Genomic DNA, 22,746 nt, shown 5'->3' with positions numbered 1-22,746 from the left:
GAGATCTTTCCATCTTCTGAGGTCTTCTTCAATTTCTTTCCTCAGTGTCTTGAAGTTCTTATTGTACAGATCTTTTACTTGCTTGGTTAAAGTCACACCGAGGTACTTTATATTATTTGGGTCTATTATGAAGGGTGTCGTTTCCCTAATTTCTTTCTCGGCTTGTTTCTCTTTTGTATAGAGGAAGGCAACTGATTTATTTGAGTTAATTTTATACCCAGCCACTTTGCTGAAGTTGTTTATCAGCTTTAGTAGTTCTCTGGTGGAACTTTTGGGATCACTTAAATATACTATCATGTCATCTGCAAATCGTGATATTTTGACCTCTTCTTTTCCGATCTGTATCCCTTTGATCTCCTTTTGTTGTCTGATTGCTCTGGCTAGAACTTCAAGAACTATATTGAATAAGTAGGGAGAGAGTGGGCAGCCTTGTCTAGTCCCTGATTTTAGTGGGATTGCTTCAAGTTTCTCTCCATTTAGTTTAATGTTAGCAACTGGTTTGCTGTATATGGCTTTTACTATGTTCAGGTATGGGCCTTGAATTCCTATTCTTTCCAGGACTTTTATCATGAAGGGGTGTTGAATTTTGTCAAATGCTTTCTCAGCATCTAATGAAATGATCATGTGGTTCTGTTCTTTCAGTTTGTTTATATAATGGATCACGTTGATGGTTTTCCGTATATTAAACCATCCCTGCATGCCTGGGATGAAGCCTACTTGATCATGGTGGATGATTGTTTTGATGTGCTCTTGAATTCGGTTTGCCAGAATTTTATTGAGTATTTTTGCGTCGATATTCACAAGGGAAATTGGTCTGAAGTTCTCTTTCTTTGTTGGGTCTTTGTGTGGTTTAGGTATAAGAGTAATTGTGGCTTCGAGGAAGGAATTCGGTAGGGCTCCATCTGTTTCAATTTTGTGGAATAGTTTGGATAATATTGGTATGAGGTCTTCTATGAAGGTTTGATAGAATTCTGCACTAAACCCGTCTGGACCTGGGCTCTTTTTGGTTGGGAGACCTTTAATGACTGCTTCTATTTCCTTAGGAGTTATGGGGTTGTTTAACTGGTTTATCTGTTCCTGATTTAACTTCGATACCTGGTATCTATCTAGGAAATTGTCCATTTCCTGAAGATTTTCAAATTTTGTTGAATATAGGTTTTTATAGTAAGATCTGATGATTTTTTGAATTTCCTCTGAATCAGTAGTTATGTCTCCCTTTTCATTTCTGATTTTGTTAATTTGGACGCACTCTCTGTGTCCTCTCGTTAGTCTGGCTAAGGGTTTATCTATCTTGTTGATTTTCTCAAAGAACCAACTTTTGGTTCTGTTGATTCTTTCTATGGTCCTTTTTGTTTCTACTTGGTTGATTTCAGCTCTGAGTTTGATTATTTCCTGCCTTCTACTCCTCCTGGGTGTATTTGCTTCTTTTTGTTCTAGAGCTTTTAGGTGTGCTGTCAAGCTGCTGACATATGCTCTTTCCTGTTTCTTTCTGCAGGCACTCAGCGCTATGAGTTTTCCTCTTAGCACAGCTTTCATTGAGTCCCATAAGTTTGAGTATGTTGTATCTTCATTTTCATTAAATTCTAAAAAGTTTTTAATTTCTTTCTTTATTTCTTCCTTGACCAGGTTATCATTGAGTAGAGCATTGTTCAATTTCCATGTATATGTGGGCATTCTTCCTTTATTGTTATTGAAGACCAGTTTTAGGCCGTGGTGGTCCGATAGCACGCATGGGATTATTTCTATCTTTCTGTACCTGTTGAGGCCCGTTTTTTGACCAATTATATGGTCAATTTTGGAGAAAGTACCATAAGGAGCTGAGAAGAAGGTATATCCTTTTGCTTTAGGATAGAATGTTCTATAAATATCCGTTAAGTCCATTTGGTTCATGACTTCTCTTAGTCTGTCGACATCACTGTTTAATTTCTGTTTCCATGATCTGTCCATTGATGAGAGTGGGGTGTTGAAATCTCCCACTATTATTGTGTGAGGTGCAATGTGTGTTTTGAGCTTTAGTAAGGTTTCTTTTACGTATGTAGGTGCCCTTGTATTTGGGGCATAGATATTTAGGATTGAGAGTTCATCTTGGTGGATTTTTCCTTTGATGAATATGAAGTGTCCTTCCTTGTCTTTTTTGACGACTTTTAGTTGGAAATTGATTTTATTTGATATTAGAATGGCTACTCCAGCTTGCTTCTTCTGACCATTTGCTTGGAAAGTTGTTTTCCAGCCTTTCACTCTGAGGTAGTGTCTGTCTTTGTCTCTGAGGTGTGTTTCCTGTAGGCAGCAGAATGCAGGGTCCTCGTTGCGTATCCAGTTTGTTAATCTATGTCTTTTTATTGGGGAGTTGAGGCCATTGATATTGAGAGATATTAAGGAATAGTGATTATTGCTTCCCGTTATATTCATATTTGGATGTGAGGTTATGTTTGTGTGCTTTCATTCTCTTTGTTTTGTTGCCAAGACGATTAGTTTCTTGCTTCTTCTAGGGTATAGCTTGCCTCCTTATGTTGGGCTTTACCATTTATTATCCTTTGTAGTGCTGGATTTGTAGAATGATATTGTGTAAATTTGGTTTTGTCATGGAATATCTTGGTTTCTCCATCAATGTTAATTGAGAGTTTTGCTGGATACAGTAACCTGGGCTGGCATTTGTGTTCTCTTAGGGTCTGTATGACATCAGTCCAGGATCTTCTGCCCTTCATAGTTTCTGGCGAGAAGTCTGGTGTGATTCTGATAGGTCTGCCTTTATATGTTACTTGACCTTTTTCCCTTACTGCTTTTAATATTCTTTCTTTATTTTGTGCATTTGGTGTTTTGACAATTATGTGACGGGAGGTGTTTCTTTTCTGGTCCAATCTATTTGGAGTTCTGTAGGCTTCTTGTATGTCTATGGGTATCTCTTTTTTTAGGTTAGGGAAGTTTTCTTCTATGATTTTGTTGAAGATATTTACTGGTCCTTTGAGCTGGGAGTCTTCACTCTCTTCTATACCTATTATCCTTAGGTTTGATCTTCTCATTGAGTCCTGGATTTCCTGTATGTTTTGGACCAGTAGCTTTTTCCGCTCTACATTATCTTTGACAGTTGAGTCAATGATTTCTATGGAATCTTCTGCTCCTGAGATTCTCTCTTCCATCTCTTGTATTCTGTTGGTGAAGCTTGTATCTACAGCTCCTTGTCTCTTCTTTTGGTTTTCTATATCCAGGGTTATTTCCATGTGTTCTTTCTTGATTGCTTCTATTTCCATTTTTAATTCCTTCAACTGTTTGATTGTGTTTTCCTGGAATTCTTTCAGGGATTTTTGCGATTCCTCTCTGTAGGCTTCTACTTGTTTATTAATGTTTTCCTGTGTTTCCCTAAGTGTGTTCATGTCTTTCTTGAAGTCCTCCAGCATCATGATCAAATATGATTTTGAAACTAGATCTTGCTTTTCTTGTGTGTTTGGATATTCCATGTTTGTTTTGGTGGGAGAATTGGGCTCCGATGATGGCATGTAGTCTTGGTTTCTGTTGCTTGGGTTCCTGCGCTTGCCTCTTGCCATCAGATTATCTCTAGTGTTACTTTGTTCTGCTATTTCTGACAGTGGCTAGACTGTCCTATAAGCCTGTGTGTCAGGAGTGCTGTAGACCTGTTTTCCTCTCTTTCAGTCAGTTATGGGGACAGAGTGTTCTGCTTTTGGGCGTGTAGTTTTTCCTCTCTACAGGTCTTCAGCTGTTCCTGTGGGCCTGTGTCTTGAGTTCACCAGGCAGCTTTCTTGCAGCAGAAAATTTGGTCTTACCTGTGGTCCCGAGGCTCAGGTTCGCTCGTGGGGTGCTGCCCAGGGGCTCTCTGCAGAGGCAGCAACCAGGAAGACCTGTGCCGCCCCTTCCGGGAGCTTCAGTGCACCAGGGTTCCAGATGGTCTTTGGCTTTTTCCTCTGGCGTCCGAGATGTGTGTGCAGGGAGCAGTCTCTTCTGGTTTCCCAGGCTTGTCTGCCTCTCTGAAGGTTTAGCTCTCCCTCCCACGGGATTTGGGTGCAGAGAACTGTTTATCCGGTCTGTTTCTTTCAGGTTCCGGTGGTGTCTCAGGCAGGTGTCCTGCTGCTCCTGGGCCCTCCCCCACGGGAGCCCAGAGGCCTTATACAGTTTCCTCTTGGGCCAGGGATGTGGGCAGGGGTGAGCAGAGTTGGTGGTCTCTTCCGCTCTGCAGCCTCAGGAGTGCCCACCTGACCAGGCGGTTGGGTCTCTCTCTCACCGGGTCTGGGAGCAGAGAGCGGCCAAGACTCAGATTTTAAAACTACATACACAGGGTTGGGGATTTAGCTCAGCGGTAGAGCGCTTGCCTAGCAAGGCCCTGGGTTCTGTCCCCAGCTCTGAAGAAAAGAAAAGAAAAAAAAAAAACTACATACACGTAGTCAGTATTAATACTTTATTTTGCATTTCACAAAATTTCCTCAAGTGATAAAATAATTAACATCCAAGTAGCTTTTAAGCGTAAGGTACTGAAACGGTCAGTTTACACTCTCTCTCACTCCACGTATATCACCCTTTCTTAGGGGTGGATACTTCTTCATTTCTGAGGGGAAGTCAAGGCTCAAAGAGAGAGAGAGAGAGAGAGAGAGAGAGAGAGAGAGAGAGATTAAGAATCTCTCACTTAAAAAAAAAAAAGAATCTCTCACTTATACATTAAAACTGCAGTCCAAAGTCAGGAATTTGGCCTCACATAACATGTAAATGAGACTGTGCTGGATGAAAATGTATTCATCTCCTAGTTTTCGGGAATGTTCTCTTTGTCACCCCCGGCCACCATACTATGTCTTCTCTGTCTTTAAGGCACTTGCTCAGTCTATCAGCGCCTTTAGTTCTTCAATGCCCTCGAGCTGTGTGGAGGACCCACAGTTAGAAATCCATTCTTCTTAAAGAGCCATGAGCACCGTTTGAAAGGTTGAAATACAACCCTGCATAATTAACACGTCAATAGCCGCAACACGAAACCCACAGTTGAGCAATTTGGGCTTGTGTGAGCAGACAGAGGAGATAATTTGAAGCTCCTTACTGTGTGATTAGGGTGTGTGTGTGTGTGTGTGTGTGTGTGTGTGTGTGTGTGTGTGTGTGTATGCGCGCTTACACATAGCCAAACCTCCAGATCTTTCTTTAAATTTTAGTTTCATCTTCTTTATGTGTGTGTGTGTGTGTGTGTGTGTGTGTGTGTGTGTGTGCGTGCGCTCATGTGTGTCATGGTGCACATAGAGAGGTCAGACCCTAAGTTGTGGAAGTTGGATGTCTCCTCCTGCCATATGGGGCCTCGTGATCGACTTAGGCCATTAAGCAGGAGCCCTTACCTGATGAGCAGTCTCCCCAGACAGATAATTTAGTTCATCTGTTTTTAATGGGCTTCACTGAGCAATCAAGCACTGAAATAATTTTAACTTACGTTTATTGAATCATTGTACAGACATTTGGACGGTTAGAAACAGAATTTCAAGGCAGTTCCAGCCTGCTGAACCCAGTTTTGTTTGGAGTGTGGGTAGTAGTGTGCTGTGGATAAAACCTAGCTTTCTCAGCTGCGGCTTACCCTCAACCCTGGGCTGTTAGAATGCAGAGGCCCAAGGTCTGCTGGAGAGAGGGACCCTGGTGCCTCAGCCTGTGGACTCTAAAGCCCTTCACCGTCTCTAGTCATGGATTCTTTGTTCCCAAGCAGAGGCACTGACATTGCCTGGTGTGGAGGATTCTTTCTTGGGCTTGGCTACACTGAGGTGTGGAAAGGGGTTTAGTTTAATGCCTGAGTGAGTGAGCGAATGTGGGGCAAATGGTTTGAACCCAAAGGAACGGCTGTGTGAAGTGTCCTTACCTGGCATCTTCTCAGCACTGTGCAGGAGCATGCGGATACCTTGTCCCAGGGAGGCTGGACAAAGGCCAAGAGTCTTGCACAGTCAGTGTGGGTGTTGAGTCAACAATTCTGGTTATGACTCTCTAGGGACTCTTCTTTGAAGATTATGTAACTCAGGCTAAGAGGATGGCTTTGCCTTACTGCTTTACACACTGGATTAACTTTGTGAAAACAAACAACAGCTTCTCTCCTCCCATGTAGGCAATTCACATTTTTCTCTTCTGTTTCTGACTAAGTAGTATGAAGGGAGGAAGGAGGAGAGAATTCTACTGGGCGCACTTTTCTGATTTTGTTGTAATTTGCAAAGCACTTTCAACGTGTGGCTGTAAAAAAAGCTTAAATCAACACATTCTTAAAAGAAGGCTCTTGTTTGCTTTTCGGTATAGAAGAAATTCCTGTGTTAGAGGTGGCTTAGTAGGTTAAACTGCTTTCCTTGGAGCATGAGGCGCTGAATCTGGATCCCCACGTCCATGGGCTGGGTGTGCCTGTGATCCAGCGCTGGGGATGCTGGGATGAGCAGATCCCCGGGGCATGCTGGCCAGTCCAGTCAAACCTGTGAGTTCCAGATCAGGGAGAGATCCTGGCTGAAAAAATAAGGTGGAGAAGAGGCTGACAAAGACATCTGATGCATGAATGCATGCCCAATATTAAAAATGATAAAACTTTGATGGTAAAATAACCTGGAACATTATTATTTTTGCCAATAGCGCCATGATTCTACTGGATCCCTTACTTTTTAAATTTTGGGTCTTAAAATAGGCTGTGTCAGCAAACCACGGAACTGAGAATGGGACCCCCATTGAAGGAATCAGAGAAAGGACTGAAAGAGCTTGAAGGGGCTTGAGACCCCATATGTACAACAATGCCAACCAACCAGAGCTTCCAGGGACTAAGCCACTATCCAAAGACTATACATAGACTGACCCTGGGCTCCAACTGCATAGGTAGCAATGAATGGCCTAGTAAGGGCACCAGTGGAAGGGGAAGCCCTTGGTCCTGCCAAGACTGAATCCCCAGTGAACGTGATTGTTGGGGGGAGGGCGGCAATGGGGGGAGGATGGGAGGGGAACACCCACATATAGGGGAGGGGAGGGGTTAGGGGGATGCTGACCTGGAAACCAGGAAAGGGAATAACAATTGAAATGTAAATAAGAAATACCCAATTTAATAAAGATGGAGAAAAGAAAAAAGAAAAAATATAGGCTGTGTCATGTCTTTTTTTTTCAGTTTACTTGATTAACTTAATATAGTAGAACGATCTACTATTTCTTCATTTCAATGTTACAAATTGTCAACTGGTATCAGTTACCTGTTTATCTACTGGAGAATAGAGTTGTTTTCTTGACAATGTGCAAAGGTCCTTTTCCCATAAAGGTAAATAAATACACTTGTTTATTTAATTAGTGGGCCTTTTGTTTCTTTGGCTCTTGGTTCTGGGGATTGAAGTCAACTGCAGTGTCACATGCTAAGCACATGCTTTAGCACTGAGCTACACCCGGCCCTATTTAACTTGTGCTAATTAAACATCTACTTATGATAAGCTCAGAGGGTATGGGGTTGAATAAAGTAAGCATGGTCTGTGCTCTCACAGACCTTATATTTCTGGAAAAGCTGAAGATTAAATAATTACACACACCTAGAACATCTGTGTTAGAAAGGAAAGTGCAGAACAGAGCAAGAAAGGGCAACATCAAAAAATAATTTAAATCAGAAGTTAGGAAAAGTTCTCTTGGCAGGAAAGCGACGTTTGGGCCCGAATGGACTGGAAGATGGGGAAGGAGAAGCTTACAGACAGTGGTCAGAGCCAGACGGAGAGGGTCGTTTGAGCTAAGATGCCTAGGCAGGAGGAGTGGAGGGTGTCAGAGGCACTGTGAGAAGACGTCTGTTTAGGACACAGTGAACAGCAGAGGTGCAGAAGGGGATGGCCTTGGAGAAGGGAGGAGTGGGGCTGAGTGGGTGGGGTGGTTGCTCTGACAAAAGGTGCCTCAGCAGTGATGGCAAAGCTTTTGAGTTGTGGGGTTGCAGTCCTTCTAACTCTTTAAACAATATTTTTAAAGATTTATTTTATTCTTTTTATTTTATTCTTTTGTGTATGTGTGTGTATGTCTCTGCGTGCTTGTGTGCATTGAGTATTGGGGCTCACAGAGGCCAGAAGAGTCCATCAATTCTGATTCCCTGGAGCTGGATTCTGGGAACCAAACACCTGTCTTCGGGAGTAGTGAACACCTAACCACGAGCCATCCCTCTGGCCTCAGAGGGACTCCTACTCTAACATCTGTTATAGTTCTGTCAATGTGGGCAAACCACTTTATCTCCTCAAGCCACAGTTCCTTCTGTATAAAATGAGGTGATAATTTCTGACCTGTGAGGTCTAAAGTGGACATCTCCAGAAGTGCTTTCATGTAGCATTAAAACATGATGTCATGCTATTGTATTTTAAATGTTCCCTGGTTTCTGTGTAGAGGGCTTGAGAGCGAAGGCTTGGATGGAACATTGTTACAATGACAGAAGGAAGATGTGAACAGTGACAGTGGAGGAACCAAGAGGGAGAAGATGGGGAAAAGAGTTCACGTTGATTGGCTTTTAGCTCTCATTGGTGTGCATGAACTCTATCATCGCTGAGTCACCAAGTAAAGCACTGGATGAAGGAACACTTCGGGAGAGCACATCCAGAGGAGTCAATATCCCAAGTTTTGGACATGTTACATTACAGATGATTTCTGAAATGACAACAGGCCTTTTGTATCCATGATGTTGGATGCATCAGGGCAAGTGGCAAAGTCTGAGCTGAAGATAACAATGTAGACATGGATACTGTTTCGAAGTATGGAAAGAGATTAGGTCACGTGGAGAGTTCAAATTGAGGACAGGGATTAGAGCTGTGCTCTAAGGAGCTCTGAGGTTCAGAGGTCAAGTAGAGGAGAATGGAGGACTAGGGAGGTGGAGCTGGAACCTGCAGAGAATTAGGGGCTGACCCAGGAGAGAGGCTGTCACAGAACAGCAAGACCCAGGGAATGCTCGACTGTGTGGGATGCTTCAAGAGTCTTCAAGGGGCAGCAGAAGGCATCTTGGGTGTGGAGGGTGGGAGTAGGGAAGCAGAGAGCAAATGTGACATCAGTCCTTTGGAGACAGGAGAGGCTGACCTTTGTCCTCTTCACTGCCCACTCTCCCAGAGTGCCTATTGGTGATTTATTTGACTTACACCAGTTACACATTTCTGTGTAGGGATCAGCTCTTCTTTGAAAGGCTGAGAAGTTCAGACAGCCAAGAGGCTCTCAGGGACAAGGAACGTTATCCTCCCCCTCCCAGCTGCCTCCATGCCCCTCCCCCAGTGGCTTCTGTCATCCTGAGGGAGTCCATGTGGAATGAAGCCGTGTAAGGCAGCAGGTGGGCACAGCCCACACACCCCAGCAGTGAGCAGCTCTGCCCTGTGAGCTACCTGGGAATGGAATGTCAGCCTGGGAACCCCTACTGCTTCTGCAGATGTAAGACTGGGTGGGGCCAGGGCAGGGCTTCCTGCTCACAATTTTTATTCATGAATAAAGCTTTATTTATTATTCTTACTGTCTTTTGTGTGGTTTGAAGTGTGTGATATAAAACTTTTTGAAAGGGATCAAGGACATTTATGGAACACTGGCTTTAAGCCACGCCAGGAGAATGATGATCCAAAACGTTCTTAATCATTATTGTTTTTATTTTTCGAGATTATAATTACATCATTTGCCCTTTCCATTCCTCCTTTCAAACCTTCTCATCACACTCCTCTTTCCATTCATATCCTTTTTTTTATTAACCACTGTTACATGCACACACACACACACACACACACACACACACACACACACACACACCCCTCTATTCCCTAACCATAACTATGGTGTTATTTGTATGCATGTTTTCAAGGCTGACAGTTTAGTATTGGGTAGCAATGTTGTTTCTCCCACTCTCAGCATCCCCCAGCTGTCTGGAGGCCTTTATGTTGGTTTGAAGCCATGTGGTCTGTTCACATCCACTTGGACATGTCTACTGATGTCCTGCTTATTCAACTCATGTTTGGGCTGTCCTGTCGGTGAGACTGTGGGTGTGGCTTCTGGCTTTACTGGAACTCACAGTTTCATAGCAAAGTCCCCGATCCTCCGACTCTTGCAATCTTCCTGCCTCCTCTTGCTCAAGGTTCCCTGAGCCTTGGGTACAGGACTTGTTTTGTAGATCTCTCCACTGGGGCTGGGCCCTGGCATTTGATAGGTTGTGATAGTCTCCTTCTGTGGCAAAGAGGTGTTTCCTTGATTGAGGGCCAGGACTACTCTTCTTATTCAGAGGGGGAGTCCATGACCATCACAGTGGGGAGAATGGTAGCAGCAAGCAGGGCTGGCACTGGAGCAAGGGCTGAGAGCTTACATTTGACCCATCAGCACAAGGCAGAGAACCCAGATTATTCTTCGTTCCACTAGCAAGTTTCTAAGTATTTTCTCATAGAAACTGACTGTGATGCTTTACCCAAAGATGATTAGGCCAGAAACTGGTCCAACCAAAGATACCACAAGGAAGCAGGAGGGGAGGAGGTGACACCCTGTGATAGAGTCAGGGTGTCATATGGGGACAAAATGATGGTGAGTTCACACAAAGAAGGGCAGCCTGTTATAAGCTCGGTTCTCAGCTCGGCTGACCTATGGCCATGGCTTGGAAGTTCAAAGTCCCAATATAGGGCCATGAACATGAGGATCAACTTCATTCCCACAGGCCACCGGCAAAGGGCACTTCTCCCAGCAAACTTTAGTATTAACCCTCAAAAAGAAGCAATCGAGTCTCTTCTTAAAGTAAGGAAACTGCACCTCAAAGGCAAAACTGTTAACAGTGCACTGAGGGGAGCAGCTGAGCTTTGCAATGCCACAAGATGGCTGAGGATTCTTTTGCTTGATTGGAAGAGCAATCCAGAGTCGGTAAAATGCAGCTCCTTTCACAGTCAGCAACTTCAGCTCCCACTGTTAGCACCCATCCCCCTTGCTTGTACCCCTGGGGGCGGGGCCAGCAGCCTCGCTGCAGTTCCCTGGCGCTTCCTCTCAGTACCTGCAGCTACAGCTGTTCCATTCTCTGTTCCTTTCTGGCTGCTTAGAAGTTGTCTCCAACCCCAGCTGCTGGCCACTTTCAGTGCCAGCAGATTTTCATGTCACCAGCTCAGCCCGCTCAATGGGCAAAGTAAAAGCACCCGAAAGAACTGTTAATAGAACTCATGGTGGAGTATAAGTGTGAGAACTGACTCATTACCGGTGAGAGGAAAGCTAGTTCTGTGGAAGAGGGGAGCGTTCATGAGTGTATATTGTCCATAGGGCAGAGGCGACCCTGTGGAATGGACTGAGGAGATAAGGAAGCACTGTGGAGGGCAGAAACATCCACTGAAGAGCAAAGGCACTATGGGGACATGATGTTCAGGATGGAATCTGGGACAGTTAAAGTAAAAATTGCTTTATTTTTTTAATTAAAAATTCAAGTTATATTTACATATTTTATGTGTGTGTATATGGTGGTCAGAGAACAACCAGCAGGAGTTGGTTCTTTCCTCTGTCATATGGACCTGAGGGGCTGAACTTGAGTTTTTTTTTTTTTTTTTTTACTTCAAAGCAAGCATGTCTACCCTCAAAGCCATTTTTCCACCCACAAAGCAAAACTTTCCAAGAGATTGATATATTCATGGCTTTCAAAGTCATCTGTCAAAGACAGAATAGAAAAAAATACAAAGCACCTATTGGGAATGTCAACGTATTCTGTCTCAAGACCGAGGCTCTTCAAACTACAGTGTGGCTTTATGCCATGTATGTACCATGCTCATATAAGCATGCCGACATGATAAAATAACATTTATCTTAATGTGTGTCTAAGTGAGCTAGAACATGAAGGACTCACGAAGAAACACAGGCCTTGTCCTTATTTATAGCCTGAGGAATCATATACAGGAAGGTGTTTTGTAAGTAGTAACATGACTCGAGAGAAAGACAGGGACAAAAGCAATCAAGAGATGTGCCTTTTTGAGTCATGGTTTTTGGAGTGGTAGTATTAGACTAAAGTGCTGCTCAGACCAGGACTGTGGAACAACCAGCCAAAGGAAAGAAAGCCCTTTCCTTCCTGGAAATAGATTGGTAATGCCTGCTGTGGTACAGGAAGTCAGTTTTGGGGGGAAGACAGACGTTGTTACTCAACATTCTTGGTGCAAGAAACAGCCTGGGCAAAGAACTAAGAATGGGTACATGTGCTTGCAAATAGTGAGGAGACTAGGCCGCATCAGGAACGGTGGCAGAGGTGCAGGCAGAGCATAGTGACAAAAGGAAGCGTTTAATTGACCCCTGAACGAGGCCATATACAATCCTATGAAAGCATAAGAAGGCACCAATATAGCTAAGGGCACCTTCAGGGGTGGGGTGTGTAGAATCCAGTGGGTGGTAGGTAGAGTAGGTGGAGTAAAATACAGGCTCCCCCTCCCCCCTTAATGGCACACTGGTTTGTCTATTTTAAGTACTGTATCTTTGAGAACACTGTTTTGACTTAGAAAGTTCTTGCTTAAAACCAGCTTGAAAAATATATTAGCAGAGAATATTCCATGGAGATTTTTTATTGGATTTTTTTATTTACATTTCAAATATTATTCCCTTTTCTGGCCTCCTGACTGTGAGCCCCCTATCCCCTCCCTCTCCCCATCTTCTATAAGGATGTTCCCCTCCCCTCAATCCCTCTTCCCAGACCCTGACATTCCCTTTCACTGGGAGTCCCGCCTTGGCAGGACCAAGGGCTTCTCCAACCATTGGTGCCCAACAAGGCCATCCTTTGCTACAAATGCAGCTGGAGCCATGGGTCAGTCCATATATAGTCTTTGGGTGGTGGTTTAGTCCCTGGAAGCTCTGGTTGGTTGGTATTGTTGTTTTTTTTTTTTTTTTCCTTTTTTTCGGAGCTGGGACCCGAACCCAGGGCCTTGCGCTCGCTAAACAAGCGCTCTACCGCTGAGCTAAATCCCCAACCCAGTATTGTTGTTCTTATGGGGTTGCAAGCCCCTTCAGCTCTTTCAATCCTTTCTCTAACTCCTATAATGGGGGTCCTGCTCTCAGTTCAATGGTTTGCTGCTAGCATTCATCTCTGTATTTGACATGCTCTGACTGTGTCTCTCAGGAGACATCTATATACTGTTCCTGTCAGCATGCACTTCTTATTTTCATCAATCTTATCTAGTTTGGGTGGCTGTATATATATGGGCCACATGTGGGGTAGGCTCTGATGACTGTTCCTTCAGTTTCTGCTCCAAACTTTGCCTCCATATCCCCTCCTATGAAAATTTTGTTCCCCCTTTTAAGAAGGAGTGAAACATCTGCACTTTGATCATCCTTCTTCTTGAGCTTCATGGGGTCAGTGGATTAAATCTTGGGTAATTTGAGATTTTGGGCTAATATCCACTTATTAGTGAGTGCATACCATATGTCTTTTTCTGTGATTGGGTTACCTCACTCAGGATGATATTTTCTAATTCAATCCATTTGCCTATGAATTTCATGAAGTCATTGTTCTTGATAGCTGAGTAGTACTCCATTGTGTAGATGTACCAAATTTTCTGTATCCATTCCTCTGTTGAAGGGCATCTGGGTTCTTTCCAGCTTCTGGCTATTATGAATAAGGCTTCGATGAACATAGTGGAGCACGTGTCTTTTTTATATGTTGGAGCACCTTTTGGGTACATGCCCAAGAGAGGTATAGCTGGATCCTCAGGCAGTTCAATGTCCAATTTTCTGAGGAACCTCCAGACTGATTTCCAGAATGGTTGTACCAGTCTGCAATCCCACCAACAATGGAGGAGTGTTCCTCTTTCTCCGCATCCTTGCCAACATCTGCTGTCACCTGAGTTTTTGATCTTAGCCATTCTCACTGGTGTGAGGTGAAATCTCAGGGTTGTTTTGATTTGCATTTCCCTTATGACTAAGGACGTTGAACATTTCTTTAGGTACTTCTCAGTCATTCGATAATCCTCAGCTGAGAATTCTTTGTTTAGCTCTGTACCCCATTTTAATAGGGTTATTTGGCTCTTTGGAGTCTAACTTCGTGAGTTCTTTGTATATTTTGGATATTAGCCCTCTATCAGATGTAGGATTGGTAAAGATCTTTTCCCAATCTGTTGGTTGCCGTTTTGTCCTAACCACAGTGTCCTTTGCCTTACAGAAGCTTTGCAGTTTTATGAGATCCCATTTGTTGATTCTTGATCTTAGAGCATAAGCCATTGGTGTTTTGTTCAGGAAATTTTCTCTAGTGCCCATGTGTTCCAGATGCTTCCCCACTTTTTCTTCTATTAGTTTGAGTGTATCTGGTTTGATGTGGAGGTCCTTGATCCATTTCCATGGAGATTTGATTTTATTTTTATTTCTATGGTGCCTTTGGGGCTTTTATTCAGATTAAGGCAATTGCATGAAGATAGAGTTGACTAATTACCATTTAGAGGGAAAATAGTCCCCATCCAAGGAAATAAATGATAAATAAAATAAAAATGTATTTGTTTTAGAAATTTGGACTTTTATCAAATTAATCTTTTAAGGTATAAATTTTTATAACATGCACTGTTTCACCCGCCTGGGAGATCAGAGATAGTGTAAGTTCCAGGCGCAGCACACTTAGCAGCTGGGTGACATCACCAGTTCTCTTCATTGATTTGCTGGGTGTCCTTAGCATTGGCCTCTTCCCCAGAGGAAGGCTCCTTATGTCCTAGGATAGTTCCATACAGTGTTCACGTCACATGCTTCCTTGACGAAGACACTAGAAAAAAAGGAAACTTAATCCCAACAGACACAATCCTTTGTGTGTGTGTGTGTGTGTGTGTGTGTGTGTGTGTGTGTGTTGATTTTTGAAAACTAGTGCTTGTTTTTTTTTCCCCCCATTTTTTTTTTTTGAGCTGAGGACTGAACCCAGGGCCTTGCACTTGCTAGGCAAGCGCTTTACCACTGAGCTAAATCCTCAACCCCTCCCCATTTTTATTAAATTGGATATTTCTTATTTACATTTCAAATGTTATTCCCTTTCCCAGTTTCCTGTTTATCACCCCCTAACTCCTCCCTGTCCCCTTCTATATGGGTGTTCCCCTCCCTGTTCACCCCCCTACACTGGGAGTTCAACCTTGGCAGGACCAAGGGCTTCCCCTTCCACTGGTGCTCCAACAAGGCCATCCTCTGCTACATTATGCAGTTGGAGCCACGGGTCAGTCCGTGTATAGTCTTTGAATAGTGGTTTAGTCCCTGGGAGCTCTGGTTGATTGGCATCGCTGTTCTTATGGGGTTGCAAGCCCCTTCAGCTCTTTCAATCCTTTCTCTAACTCCTCCAACAGGGATCCCATTCTCAGTTCAGTGGTTTGCTGCTGGCATTCGCCTCTGTATTTGCTGTATTCTGGCTGTGTCTCTCAGCAGACATCTATATATGGTTCCTGTCAGCCTGCACTTCTTTGCTTCATCCATCTTATCTAGTTTGGTGGCTGTATATATATGGGCCACACGTGGGGCAGGCTCTGAATGGCTGTTCCTTCAGTCTCTGCTCTAAACTTTGCTTCCCTATCCCCTTCTGTGGATATTTTTATTCCCCCTTTAAAGGACAATCTTAATTCCCATTTCTACTCTCACCTGTGTGAGGGACATCTTGCATAAACTGGCTCTGAGCTCAAGTCCACTTTCCTCCTGGAGCCTGGGCTGGGCTCATCTCCTCTGAGCATCTTCTTCAAGACCCCATTGTTAGAATAAACGTCAGATTCCTACAGCATCTGCTTCCACTTCTATTGTACATCTTCATCATGTTGTATTATATAGAGATGCTTAAATTGTCATAGAATCAGGGCCAACCCAGGTTAGGAAAGCACATATTCTCTCAGAGTCCAGGGTTTAGTTCCCAGCATCCACCTGGCAACTCGCCTGCTCCACAGGATGTGACACCCAGTTCTATGGCTCATGTAGCCACATACACATACACACAAATTTTAAAAGTAGATCTTTTAAAAATCAGACCCATAATAAAGGATCTGTCAATATAAAATTAGTCATAGAACAGTTAAGCATTTAGCTTGGTACCAAATTCTGCTCAGTGAGTTCCTACCCATCCATCGGTTTATTTAGTTTATAGATTTTTGCAGGCCACCTGTGACACACATATCTGATTCTGAGCACACAGCAGTGGGCAAGGTGGATGGAATCTGTCACTTTAGAAAGCTTAAGTTCTTTTTTTTTTTTAAATTAACTTGAGTGTTTCTTATTGACATTTCGAATGTTATTCCCTTTCCCGGTTTCCAGGCAAACATCCCCCTAATCCCTCCCCCCGCTTCTTTATGGGTGTTCCCCTCACAACCCTCCCCCCATTGCCGCCCTCCCCCCAACAGTCTAGTTTACTGAGGGTTCAGTCTTAGCAGGACCCAGGGCTTCCCCTTCCACTGGTGCTCTTACTAGGATATTTATTGCTACCTATGAGGTCAGAGTCCAGGGTCAGTCCATGTATAGTCTTTAGGTAGTGGCTTAGTCCCTGGAAGCTCTGGTTGCTTGGCATTGTTGTACATATGGGGTCTCGAGCCCCTTCAAGCTCAGGAAGCTTAAGTTCTATTCAGACGAGAGAAGTCTTTTAAATTATACTATTTGTTACATGTGCTTGAATGAGTTAATTTATTCAATAAACATGTACTGAGTGCCTTCTGCACTTCAGAGGTGATTCTGGCTACTGATGTGACAGTGGTGGACACCAGCACAAGCAGATGCCAAATCCTGTTTCTGTAGTTGTTGGGCAGAGACTGGTAAGTAATTATCAGTCAAGTCGCTCACTATGTTAGGAGAGCACGTGTGCTATGAAATAAACACAGCAATTAAGGGGAAAATTAGGTAGAGTGGACCATAGAATTGAACTTTTAAATTGTATACATGGGGTGGGTTTTCACTGAAGAAATGACAGTTTATATTCTAGTGGGGATCTAGAGTGATGGCAGTACTGGCAAAATAATGAAATTCAGATGTGGCTTAAACGTTTGTTATTTTATAAGAATATATACATATACATATAATACACACACATGCGCACATGCACAATGTTGTATGCGTGTGTGTGTGTGTGTGTGTGTGTGTGTGTGTGTGTGTGTGAGAGAGAGAGAGAGAGAGAGAGAGAGAGAGAGAGAGAGGAGATTGCTTGTGAGTGTACTGTATCCAAAAATGTGAGTAGTGGATTTGCTGTGCATGGAGTTGCAGTTGGTGAGTGTGAGCCCCCGGACCTGTGTGCTCGAAACCTAACTTAGGTCCCCTGGACAAGCAGCACTCGCTTTTAACTGCTCAACCATCTCTCCAGCCCCTCAAAAATATTTTTAATGGTGGCAAGATTACAAGCCAGTTGGATTTGTTGAGCTGGGGATTTTGGTGAAACACACAAAGGAAAATGTCCTAGAAACAAAGCAAAATTTGGGTCTGGAGACTTAGGTCAGGATGGGCGCTATGGGCTTAGGAACCTTTAGTATGGAATGTAGGTCTAACAGTGAGAGCCATGGTGTACGACTGGTTTATCAAGGGAAGGATCCAGAAGGAAAACAACAGCGGGTCATGGCTGAGCCTTGGAGAATGTCTCTAATCACGCGGTTGAATGAAGATCTCTTTGCCTTGCCCTGACTGCGTGATTGATTGAGGTCAGGAGTAGAAGAAACAAGCAAGATAATTTTATGTGTTATCTTTTCTCTGTGCTGATCGAGGATAAGAAGAGAAGTGTATTTCCTACCAGGGGAGAGGTGACTGTATAAAGTATGAGCTGGAGAAATTTTAATAAGAAGTCCATGATCAGCAATTAGTCATCGGCATGAGCGTCTAGACATGTTCAAACTGGTCAGGATGGAGCCTGTCCAATCCACTGCCTTTTCTTTACAGTTTATAGCACAGGCCTGGGGACAGAACACTGCCACTGGGCCAGCCTAGGATGCAGACACCAGCCCAAGTAATAATATCTCATTGATCTAATCATACAGTGGCTTTGACTTTCCATGCGGCTGCCTCTGGATGAAACACAGTTGTACTTGCTATTTTCTTGGAGTGCATGAATCCTTCCTCACCTCAACCCTTAGTATCTGTTTTCCCTCCTCCCCAGTCCTTTGTCTTTTGACTAACTAGTCCCTTTAAGTCATTCCTTGGTTCTCCAGAGACAATTCTGCCTTTGTGTCTTCAATCCTCTGAAATATATCTACAGGGTGTTATAGAAAGGAAACTCACACCCAAGCACAAGATACCAACACTAGAAGGATAATAGAAGAGTTTCCTGGAATCCATTTGTTCATCTACTTAACAAGCGTTCATTGAGTGACTATTATATTGACCAGCATTGTGTTATGTCTTAGAAATATAGCAGTGAATAAATGACTTTTGTGTCATTCATAAAATGTGCAGATGAAGTTTATGTAATAAGAAAGTGGTAAGAATAACACGCAGTCTTTGAGGATGTTAGAAAAGTGGGCATGGCACAGCGAGGACAAAGACCTTGTGTGATGACCACTCTTCTCACTTGACACACCTATGAAGAGGAATCGCCTCTATCAGATTGGCCTATGGGCATCTCTGTGGATTGTTTTCTTGATTGATGATTGAGGTGGGATGTGTGTCCCAGCCGTCTGGTGATGGTACTGTCCTTAGGCAAGCAGACTTGGGCTGTAATAAAGGGACTGAAGGGAGCCCGGGCACACCAGCAAGCAGTGCCCTTGTGATCTCTGCTTCTGCTCCTGCTTCCAAGTTCCTCCCTGTGTGCCCTCAGTGATGGACTATGGTCCAGGAGCGTCAGATGCAATAAACCCTTTCCTGCTTGGGTTACTTTTGGTTATTGTAGCAGCAGAAACCAAGCGAGAACAGGCAGAACAATGAGTTGCAGTAGTCCAAATGCCTGTGCATCAGAGTTTTGGTTTTCAGTTTGGGAAGCAGTAGAACATTTAAGAAGTGGAAGTCTTCAAGTCATAAAAATAAGGCGTGTTCCACAAGGCTGGTTAGTCATGGCCAGAAGCCTACAGCACTGAGACTAACCTTTCCTCCTTTCCAGCTAATTCCTCTAATATATGTTACAGTGATGGAAAGTTGTCTGGCACAGGGCCAAAAAAAGGTGAGTGTGTGGATGGGGAAGTGATCACAAGAGATAGGCCTGGAGGTCAATTGCAGCCAGAGCATAGGACGTAGTAAAGGTTCATTCTGAGGGCTATGGCGAGCTGGCTGATACAGGCTATGGTTGTTGTCCCAGGCTGATCACAGAGTGCCTGGGTTAAAGTCATCTTCCTCTCTCTGCTTCCCAAGAGTTGGGATTACAGGCAAAACCACTGTGCAAATCCTCCACTAATGGCTTTAAACTGGGGGTGTCATGAACAGATTTGTATTTTGAAGAGACTGGATTGCCACTGAAGTTTAGAGAAGCCTGGAAGCCTTGGAGCTTCAGAGGCAGCTTCAGTCATCCTTGCGTAGCTCCTGCTGACCTGACCCGCCCTGCTGTCAGCATGAAGAAAGGAGCAGAGTGCTGAGCAGGACAGGAGGAACAGCTCTTGGCTGAATAGGGTCAAAGAAGGAGGGAAGTGCGCCTGCTTCTGACCTGGACAGAGATACTCTCCCTCATGGGAGATTGATAGTCCCTGGTGATCCAGGGACATGGTGGGGGTGTGAGGTGTGTGTCCACACACCTAAAATCACACACAAACGGCCCCTACCCTAGTGTTTACCTCTCAGCATGTGCTACAAGTGACACGTTCACTAGCATTTACTTGTTTCCTGGAGATCTTTTGTCTTGCCAGGACCAGAAGTGTCCTTGGGTTTCAGAGTCCAGCAAAGGACCACAGCAGTTTCCTAGTATTACTCGGTTAATTGCTATTTTCACCTTGATAATGACATGAGTCTAATCTTCACACGCTCAGGATATAAAATTTTCCTCCATACAATTTTTGTTCCCTCTGGATCCCGTTTTCCATTTTCTGACTCTTGTTAATAGTGCGAGGAGCTGACGGCTGCAGGTTTCTTAACAGCATGACATACTGAACTGAAATGGCCTTCATTTACTACTGTTGTAAAAATATAAAAAATAAAAAAAGTATGGTTGTCTTTTACCTTGCTAGGTCCAGCACCACGGTGCCCCAAGATACCTGCTAGATCTCTTGGGAGAAACACATCCCAGCTCCGTGGCGGCCCAGTGTCTCCAGCCACCACACACTTTCCTACACTCAAACCGTCACATAAATGAAAACACAACACAATAATCTTTGGGCCAATTGATAAGATATAATTGCCCACCTAAACATACAAATCCCGGTACCATCCATCCCTTAAGAACATTGATAACAACCTGTAAATACACAGAGCGGAATCTTTATGTCAGCCTCCATAGTCCTGCCACAGCCCCCCGCCCCCAACCCGTCTCCTCCTTTCCGTTCCAGTCTTCTCTTCCTTCAAACTTCTCTCCCACCCATCCTTCCTTCTCATCCAATGACAGGCCTCCTTCTATCCTGTACCTGCCCCTCACCTGTATTTTATAAATTCAATGGGGAGAAGTTTCTGGTGAAGTCACCTGATTCCTCAGTAGGAGACTAGGCAGCTGTCCTTGGGGCAGTGGAATTAGCATCAAAATACAGATAATTCCAGGGCAAACCACCACAATTTACTTCTGTTTATATAGAGCACTGGTAACATATGTACACATACAGACACATATAAAGAGTACACAAACATATAATAAACTCACACAGACATACACAGACACATACACAGAGACATACTAACAGACACAAATATACAGAAACAGACACACAGATATCCACACACAGACATACACAAATACCCCCCCCACAGAAACACACACACTCACACAGACACACACACAGACACCTCCCATAGACAAACACATGTATAGAAACATACACACACAAACACACACAGAGACACAAACACACAGAAACACACACACACACAGACACACAGATACACATACCCAACAGACACACACACACACACACACACACACTCACACCCATCCACACAGAAACACACACAGACATCAAACACACACACACACACACACACACACACACACACACACACACACGCTTTAATTTTGTAAAGGTAAAGTTGAAAATGGCGGTAGCTGTAGCCCTAACTAGTGTGGCAGCTGAGGCAGGAGAACTGAAGTGCCCTCCTGTAGCTGTGCTTGCTGCCCCAGCCCATGTGCACAAGTCCTTAACTTGCGTCCTCAGCCTCCTTCACTGGCACATTGCCTCGACAAGGCCCTGTGTTCAATTTGCAGCACCACAAATATGGTTAAAAATGCGAGCATTGAGTAAAGCACTTGGGAGGAGGCAGTAATCTAAGGCTCCACATTCAGAGAGGGTTCTCCCATGCTGGAATCCCTCAGCCGATGGCTCTCCCTGAAGCCCCAGAGCATAGATTGAGTCTGGACTTTTAAAAATAATATCGCCAAGAGTATCTATAAGGCAAAACAAAGCAACTACAAACCCATCGGAAAGTCAGATTCTCATGTGTGTAACAGTGTACAAACCCAAATTTCTGTGTGTTCCAGAGACCCTGGTCTGAATAAAAGGCATTGGTGAGTCAGGAACATACCTCTCTTTCAAGTGAGTCCCTCAGCTACTAACATTGATAACCATATTCAAGGCCAAGACAATAAAATGGAACCGTTCTTCAATTCAAGGACAAGCACTATGTCAGGCTCAGGGGTATTTAGAAGATGTATTGCTACCAAAATAGTGTCTTATCTGTTATATATGTTGTCAGCTAATGGACAGTTGTGAATTGTGGATGAAAGACTTGCATGCCCTGGAATTAAAAGAAACGAAACTTGTTTCAGAATTATTATTATTATTATTATTATTATTATTATTATTATTATTATTATTATTTCTCAAGGGACTACAGTTCCAGAGTCATATGCTATGAGGACTGAGAGGTAGGCGAAATCCAGGTGAAAGTGCCATTTACATGACCCCCCGAGGGCCAGTGGAAGGAATAGTATGCCAAATCCATGTTTTGAAGCCTGGTGTTTTTGTAATCACAGACTGGTGGACTGCAGCATGGTCCTGTTGGTGTTTCCTAAGAGTCTGTCATGTGAACAAGGTAGACAGAAAATTAGATACATGATACTAATTTATCACTAGACCACCTATGTGATGCCATGTACATAGGTGCGTGGATATGTGCATGCCTGCGTGTGTGTGTGTGTGTGTGTGTGTGTGTGTGTGTGTGTGTGTGCACGCACATGCATAAACATGTGTGGGTTTGTGCATGTGTGTTTTGTGTGTATGTGTGTGTGTGTATGTGCATGTATATGCATGAACATGTGTGGGTTTGTGCATGTGTGTTTTGTGTGTGTGTGTGTGTGTGTGTGTGAGAGCATGTATGGGTGAGTGTATGGGTATAGGTGTGTGTGGGGCATGAGTGAGCTTACGTGTGCTTGCACATGTGTGTACAATGCTTGAGGAGGCCAGAAGAAGATTCCCTGGAGCTGCAGTTACAGGCTTTGAGCTGCTTGATGTGGGATGATAGGAACTGAGCGTCAGTCTTCTCCAAGAGTGGAAGCGAGTGCTCTCAATCACGAGCAGTCTCTCCAGCCCCTGTATTTGATTTTTCTTTTAGGGGCTGGGGGATGTTAGAGTTTGAGCCTAAAGCCTCGCACATGCTAAACATGTTCTCTGCTACTAACCTACACTACCAACCTCTTAGCAGTTCTTAAAGTGTCATCAATGCGCATTCTTAGACTGTCTCCATACAGATCGAATCAGTCTGTGAGGTGGGGTCCAGCAGGCTGTGTTTAAACAGCAGTTCAAGCCATTCTGACTCATATTAATATTTAAGGACCACGCATTTAAATGAAGGGCAATACAT

This window comes from Rattus norvegicus, chromosome 7 (assembly GCF_021556685.1).
Source record: "Rattus norvegicus strain SHRSP/BbbUtx chromosome 7, alternate assembly SHRSP_T2T, whole genome shotgun sequence".
In the NCBI taxonomy this organism is placed as follows: domain Eukaryota; kingdom Metazoa; phylum Chordata; class Mammalia; order Rodentia; family Muridae; genus Rattus; species Rattus norvegicus.
The sequence above is the reverse complement of the archived record's forward strand: the minus strand, read 5'-3'. Positions refer to the sequence as shown.